The following is an 8520-nucleotide window of genomic DNA, read 5'->3' on the forward strand; positions in this document are numbered from 1 at the left end:
CAGTGATCGTGTGACTTTAGGACCTGAAGCTGAGTTTGGGCCCAAGCACAGCTAATGACGTCAGACTTAAAGACCGGATAGGTGATTTTAAGTAGTGAACATTTTACATCTTACATCTGATAGGGATTTAAGATATTTTTTCCATTTCATTCTATAATACTTTACTTATTTTTCTATGGAGGTGTGAACTTTGAGAGTGTTTAAACAAGAGAGAAAAGTATGAAACTGTTCATGCCTGTCTGAGAAAAGGCATGACGTGTGTAGTGACAGGTTTTACAGCCTTAAAACATCTAAAATAATTGTAAAAAATAAAGCTGGCTACTTCGTAGATTTCACCTATCGCTGGTTATTTTTTAGAACATAACACCCGCGATAAACGAGGGAACTCTATATACAAATACTGAGAAATTTCAATCCCTTCTCTCTTTTGCTCTGAGGCGCAAGGGAAAAATATCGACAAGTCGATGAACATCATCTACAGATATATTCGGTAAATGCCCAAGACATCTTGAGAAATGTAAATCGTCGCTTGATTCGTCCATTTGGTTGACTTTTTTTGGAAAACCTGACCGTAAACAAGACGTGAATATCACACCGGAAACGAAGCACACTATAGGAGTTTCCCTACCGGAAGTAGCATATGCTAAGGTGCACATAGTATATTGTAACCTACATTGTAGGAGAGAGAAATATCGTGGAAGAGACATAAAGTGAGTAAAAAACACAATAAATGCATTTAGAATATATTTAGAACTACAAATTAAATTTCGTTTAGCAATTGGTGGTTTTTTAATGTCACAATTCCAACCCACCTCCTTTTTCTAGGCTTGGTACTGGCAAAAGTGACCCGAAAAAGGCACTCTGGCAGAGTTACTCTGTGTGTGTGTTTTTAAGTAGTTTTAAACCTTGTGATTCACAAAAAGTAAGAGTAAAAGAAGATCTGATTGTGCTACAGTCAGGGCAGGAGCAGCGGCTTCGCTCATTTTTTTTTTTTTTTTTTTTTATTGAAACAAATTTTCATATACAAAACAAGTCAAGGAAACAGACCAGAATTGTAACAATTTACATTATAAAGATGGTGAAGCAAGTCATCATAACTTTACAGGGAGAAAATAAAAGTTTCTAGGGTAAAGTAATAAGGAACATAGACCTTTTGACACAGGCAGGAAAATTAGAATAGCAAGTATTTTGTGATTTTACAGTATAGTACAGCAGTTTTTTTGTTCATATTTGAAATAAGCTTAAGTGACTTAAAATATTGACAAAAGTAATTCAAGAAGACGGTAAACATAGGAGAGGCATTCTTCCACTTACATAAATGAATAAAAAACTTACATAGCACTATTACAAAATTGACAACATCTGAGATTTCAGAATCCAGATTGTCCATAAAGTAAAGAATATCCTTAGATGTAAAGGCAGGTACATTGGAAATTCTGAGTGAAACCCAACAGTGTATTTCAAACCAAAAAGCATTAACATACTGACAAGTGAAAAATAGATGCTCTAGAGTTTCTGGATCGGAAGAACAGAAAGAACAAGAGTCGGCCTCAAAATTAAACCTTTTATGCAGGAATTCTCCAACTGGATAAATGCCGGATATGATTCTGAAGTGTGTTTCTTTCATTTTAGGCGCAAGTGGGTATTTTAGGTAAAAAGAAAATGACTTTTCTTTCAACATACTATCAAGGTCATGTCTGACATTGACATTGTAGTTGCAGAATACTATTTGCTTAAAGGTATTAGAGATGAACTTATTATTAAATTGTTTGTCCTTTATTGAGGTATTACCTATCGTCAGTGAAGGTAAGCATGTTCTTATTAATGAATACTTTAAAGTATTTACGATAAGATTTAACAACGGTGTGGGTATCGCTTTATAAACCTTATTATAATTATTAAATGAAATCTCTATTTTATACTTATCAATAAATTCTTCATAAGATAGCAAGTTCCATTTTTATCAAGCAGATCAACAACAAAACATACACCGTTATCATACCAGTCTGATTTAAATAAGGACTTCTTATTGATGACTATAACCCTATTATTCCACAACACAGAATTGTGAGGTGAAAAATTGTGGGTGAAAATTAGTTTCCCAAAATTCAAAGCTTGCTTATAGAAACTAGACAACTTAAGAGGAATCTTAGATATTTCATAATCACATCTGAGCAAAAAATCTAACCCCCCGACCTTATTAAAGAGTTTGTTTGGAATATGGTACCACATAGATTGAGGATAGGAAATGCAGTCTTTTATCCATCTGAGCCTGAATGCAGCAATAATGGATTCAAAGTCTAAAGCTTTCAAGCCCCCATTTTCATAGTCTTTAACTAATTGTGATTTGCATATATAATGTGTTTTATTCTTCCAGATAAAGCTGAATATAATAGAATTGGACAGTTTAATCATTTTAGGAGATGTAAAAATTGAATAACAGGGGTATATGAGTCTTGAAAGTCCTTCTGCTTTAGACAGTAAGATACGACCTAATATGGATAAATCACGTGTTAACCAATGATTAAATATTTTTTTAACTACATTTAATCTAGGAGTTATGTTATTATTCTCTCGATCATTAGTATTTTTACTGATTATTAAACCAAGGTATTTTACTTCCTCTTTTACTGGAATATTGTTAATAGTATTTTGATTACAGCTGTGTACAGCTAAGATTTCACATTTTTTAAGGTTTAGTGTTAAGCCGGATGCTTTTGAGAATGAAAGGATTTTATTAATTGCAGTAGAGACCATATTTACATTCCTTAGAAATAAGGCAGTGTCATCAGCAAACTAGCGGCTTCGCTCATGCACAATTCATTTTCAGTTTTGGAGGCGTAGGGGCAGTGTTGCCAACTCCTCAGTAAGGAAAATCGCTATTGGTTGTCCTAAAAGTCGCTAGAAGTCGCTAAATGACGTCATCGCCTAATTTGCATAATTGGTCATGCTAATCTAATTGTAACCTAGTTGTTGGAGAGAGAAATAACATCGTGGAAGAGACATAAAGTGAGTAAAAAATGTCCTAAATGCATTTAGAGTTTATTTAGAAATACAAATTAAATTTCTTTTAGCAATTATTGGTTTTTTTTAATGTCACAATTCCAACCCTGCTCCTTTACCCGGGCTTGGACCGGCAAAAGTGACCCGAAATAGGCACTCTGGTTGAGTTACTTTGTGTGTGTGTGTTTACAAGTAGTTTTAAACCTTGTGATCAACAAAACAGCATAAGAGTAAAAGAGTAAAAGAAGAACTGACTGCGTTACAGCACCCGCTGCTTGTTGAGAGTAAAAGCGATACGCGCTTTCACGTCTTTTTTTAGCGACTTTTTTTTAGAAAAAAAGTCACTAAGGGGTCTGAAAACTCGCTAAATATAGCGACAAAGTCGCTAAGTTGGCAACACTGCGTAGGGGGTCAACATCTCCTGCTCTGACAGCAGCTGGGGGCGACTGCTGCGTGATGACAATCCGTCGCCTGTGAGTGCTTTGGCACAGGCGAGGTGCCCACGGCAGCACCCGCTGCTTGTTGAGAGTAAGGCTACGTCCACACGTACACGGGTATTTTTGAAAACAAAGATTTTCCGTTTTCGTTTATAAAAAAAAATCCCGTCCACACAAAAACGAAGGAAAACACTGCTAGGAACATGCCAAAGAAGCAGGTGGCGCTATATTCCTATCCGTGTAGAGATGTTGGCCAATCAGAAGTCAATAAGCCTGGGTGGGAAAGCGTAAACAAAGATGGCGCATAGAAGCAGAACTGAGTCGTATGTGTGGAGGGACAGTAACTGTGTGTGTTTTAGCATTTAAACACTGCAGAGAGTAAAATTAACAGTAACAGTATTTTGTCTACGTCCGCCATTGTAGAAATTAATTTCACCGAAACAATAACGTGGCGCACAGTGTGACGTCAAAAAATGCGCACACCTTTGACGCTGCGTTTTCTGCGTTTTTGTCGTCCACACCTAAATACAAAAACGGAGTTTTCAAAAATATCCACCCTGGCCGGAGTTTTTAAAAATCTCCGTTTTCAGTGACCAAAAACGCCGTTTACGTGTGGACGAAAGGTGCAAACGCATAGAAAAATCTGCGTTTTCAAAAATACCCGGGTACGTGTGGACGTAGCCTAAGGGAGGGGCTCAGAGTAGAGCCGCTGCTCCTCCACATTGAAAGGAGCCAGTTGAGGTGGTTCGGGTATCTGACAAGGATGCCTCCTGGGTGAGGTGTTCCAGGCATGTCCCACTGGGAGGAGGCCCCGGGGCAGACCCAGGACACGCTGGAGAGATTATATCCCTCGGCTGGAGGAGGTGGCCAGGGAGAGGGAATTATTTCTTTGTTTCCTGTTAAATTCAGACTTGCTGCCCCTTTTTCTGTGTGCCTACATTTTAGTATTTGTAGAGAAATATTATTATGTTGTAATTTAAAATAAAATACCATGGAATTCCATGTAATTACAGGGTAATTACACCCTTTATCTGTAGTGTACAATTTTAACTCCTAACTGCTGGTGCTTTTTGATGGTGCACCTCGAGGTGGTGCTGTGGACCGCAGTAGCTGAAAAACAAATTCTCTAGAAATTTATAATGAAGTATTTTTTGGGTAAGAACTGTTTATTAGCCTTAGCCATCTTTGCCTTCTGAAAATGTCTAAAAGCCTTACAGAGCAACACACATAAATGGAGAAATGAGCAAATACATCCATAATGTCAATAAATCTGTAGTTGGTTAACAGTAAAACAGGAAGTTTAAACTATGATGGATGTTTACAGCTTACAGTTTAGATTGTAGTGTTTATTTGGAAAAGAAACTTTGTGCCTGCGCACTACATCCGAGGTCACTCGGGTTATAATTAAAGATCGTACAGTATGACTCATCTGAAGAGAGTTTAGATGTATTGAAAAAACACACATATACACAGCAGCTGTACAAACCTGCAGACCAGCCAAAACATATCCATACAGATATACAAATACATTTATTAAAAGAATAATAATCAAGAGGAGGAGATGTTAATGCTTGTGTGAAGACTTTGGAGACAGACAGTGAATATGGGCTCTGTCACTGCTTCTGATTAATTTTTTCCCAATAAGTAAAACCTGAGAGTTTGACACACTTCTCCTATAAACAGCAGCAGCAGCACCATCAATCGTAGTTGCATGTCACAGTGAGAGCTGCTGTTTACTGGAGAAGAGCATCAGTGCAGTGAGAGTTGGGCTTCCTAATGCATGTTTGTGTATGTAGGCCGAGGCCTGCACACAATAAAAATCTGAATATGTGTGACACACAGTGATTAAATAGTAAACTTGAGTATGTACTTTCAAACTTGTATCCTTTTTTTCTTTAAATGGTTTAAGCTAGCATAAGCTTAATTTAGTAACAGAACAGTCACTAAACATCAAAACTTAAAAGAACTATATTTATGCTGTGGGAAGAAATCAATCGAAATAAATTCTTAATAGGAATTAAAATGATCAACATAAAAAATGCTGTTCAGAAGTTTAGCATTTTTAACTGGGAATGGGTCAGAGCACCTGAGCATGGTCGCAGCAAAGATGTATTTCACAAGCAAAGACGCAGCATCCACCAAAATATATCCACTTTTGTCTTCAGTTGTGTTGTGAAGAGTCAAATGTCAAATACACTTAAGTAACGCCATTCCCCCCGGAAGAAGCCAGTCCATGAATCGAGGGGTTGCAGTAAGGTCAGAACAAAAGCAACTGATGTAGCGATGCCAGGACTTTTTATCCAGAGTGAGCAACAAAGGAAAGACTGAAAGAGAGATTATGAGTAGTTCAAATAACATGTCATGCCTTCCCTTCATTATAGAAGTGGGGACTATGAAGATACGTTAAAATAAAATACATGTTTGCATTAGACAGTTATCTTATGTCCTTTCTCTGTGGTGTTGATCAAAGTTATGTAGACTACTAAAATAAAATCAGTTCTTGTAGTTGAGGTCAGAAGGTGGCACTGCAGAGTCAGAGCCTGCACCCACTGCCTCGATCGATCGCCTTCATACAAGTAATAACATGCCCTGTAATTACTGATTCACAACACAATACTATTCAGAGTTTTCGTTTGGCAATTCTGTAACATTTATAATCATGGGTGGAAACTACAATGAGGATATTGTGTTAAAAAACAAAAATGTTATGTGTATGTAATGTAAGTTAAATCATCAAATCATTCACATTCAAGAGCTTTTCTTTGGTTTTTGATACACTGATAGTGTTTTCTTATTTTCCATGAGCATACCCTGACTGGCTGTTGGAACGCTTCATGAAAGCCCTTTAACTTCAAACACAACTGCCACTCCAAAAGGACAGGTGACAGCGCTCAGACAAAAATAAATAAATAAATGTCATCACTTCACTGATGGAATACGAATAAAAGAAGCCAAAACAGGAAAGGCTATGAAAATATAGTCTCTACTGCCTGCTTTCGGAAAATGGGAGGTGCAGATTAAGCCGAAACACACCAAAGTGCTCAGTGATGTTACCTTTAGTACACGCAGCCTAGTAAAGCGTGGTCACTCAGTCATGTATGTTCACACAGCACAAACACAAGAACACGGAAATGCCTTTATGTGTGCAGCACTCATTCTTTAGTGGGGCACTGATTCTGTTTTCCTTCTGTATTTTGGTGGAAAGTTATTGTGCTCTTAAATCTTTCTTAGTATCCCGTCTTAGAATAAATGTATGCGCACACAGGTCTGAAGTTTTTCTACAGCTGCTGGGTTTTCATGTGTTTTCTATTATCTTAGTTTTCTTCAGGTGAGACGTACTTTACATCCTTAGATGGAATCTGAATGATAAACACCCACCGTGCTGACCTGAGGCAGAGGGAACAAAATGAATAACAGCATTGTGGTTTAATTCCGTTGTCTGACATGCTGCTGAGTACGGGGAGGACACGAATAACTCGAGGGAAGAAGAGGGAGGGACAACAGCGGTCACGGAGTGTGTGTGAGGAGGCAGAGGTGGTGGTTTCGGTTCACTCTCTTCTCTGACTTTGGTTGCGTGCCACCGCACTCAGGCCTGAATCCAGCTCTGAGTGATGAGTTTATGAGTCAAAGGATGGGAACCTGCTGATTGTCTCAAATGTGAGACAATTATAACAAACGAGACACGCGATGGAACCGAGAAATGAAAGTGACACACTGGCATTCTGAGCCGATGATTGATTATACAACCACGCTGTTTGCCTCCACCAGACTACAGGAAGAAAATTAATCACACCCGAGAGGAATGAAAATAAATCCATAAACTATGTGTAAATTATAGTGGCTTTGACAGTTCGGTGTGGAGCTGTATCAAAGGCCAACCCTATGGCTCTAATTGTGCCTTAGCTACACTGACATATTAATCACAGTTTGCAGGTTAGCTGCCCTCATGTGCTCCAGAAAGCAGCAATGTTGCTGCAACATTTGGATTAACACATTCAACAGCTGTCACTCCCTGGGAGAGGACTTTAATTTATCTGCTATTGAATTCAAAATGTGAAACTCTGAACTACCCACGTGGAAATGCTACAAGTTTTCCTCGGCATGTTAATTGTGCATGCGTGTGTGAGGCTACGGTTCCTTCCTGCTGCGAGCCTGAATTGGTTAATAGCTTTCTGGAGAAAGATCTCATTTTGCTGTCATTCCCACATCATCCTAACCTCCAGCGCTGCAGTGATGATTTACTGAAGGCTGTCCTTAAGTATAGAATATGTCCCGTCAGAGAGGTGAATGTGCAGGCAAATCTGGAGGATATGAGTCAAATGTTATGTGTGCGGTAGAGATGCTTATTTTGACAGACTTGGCTCAGAGAGGTGTTGTTGACTTGGCAGAAGAGACTTCGTTGCTCAGCTGTCGCTCACAGAAGCGTCTATGCTGTATATTACAGCATAACATTTTTCACAACGGCGATGAAAGCTCATCTTACAAAAGCACCGGCGAATAGAACAAAGGAAGTCAAAGCTTCACACACCTCATGCAGCATTTAGACAAAATGCTTAAAAGTGAGGGGAAAAACCCCGCAGGTTTAGCCCTGAACATAACCTCAGATGAATTCGGAATAAAAGACTCATTCGTATGTTGCATCGGTGCTTTGAGTCCTCCGCTAAAGCAGAAAAGTGCTATTTAAGAAACCAGTCCACGTACCATTTACCACACACCACAATTCCTACCTGTCAGAGCAACAGTGAGAAATTATAATATTGTTGTGGTAGTTCAAGTTTAGTTATATGCTATATATTATTACTAGCATACAGGGTTGGCATTTAAAGCTAATTATATCTAAAAAGCTTGTCTTTGAAGCGCCACTCTTATCAGTGTGCAGTAGTGTTGGCTTTCTTCACATTCTCTTGTAACACCTGCTGTTTATTAGCTCCCCTCTTTATTCCTTTAGCATTTTTCTCTTCCAGGCAACCTTATGACCCTCTGAGCTGTTTTCAGTAACACGTCTCATGCCAAGATAAATTAAAGTGATGAAAGATCTGCAAAACACTTCCTGCCGAAACAAGTTGGAAAGCTGGTGATG

Source organism: Perissodus microlepis, chromosome 5, assembly GCF_051167445.1.
Source record: "Perissodus microlepis isolate ML-2025 ecotype Zambia chromosome 5, ASM5116744v1, whole genome shotgun sequence".
Lineage (NCBI taxonomy): Eukaryota > Metazoa > Chordata > Actinopteri > Cichliformes > Cichlidae > Perissodus > Perissodus microlepis.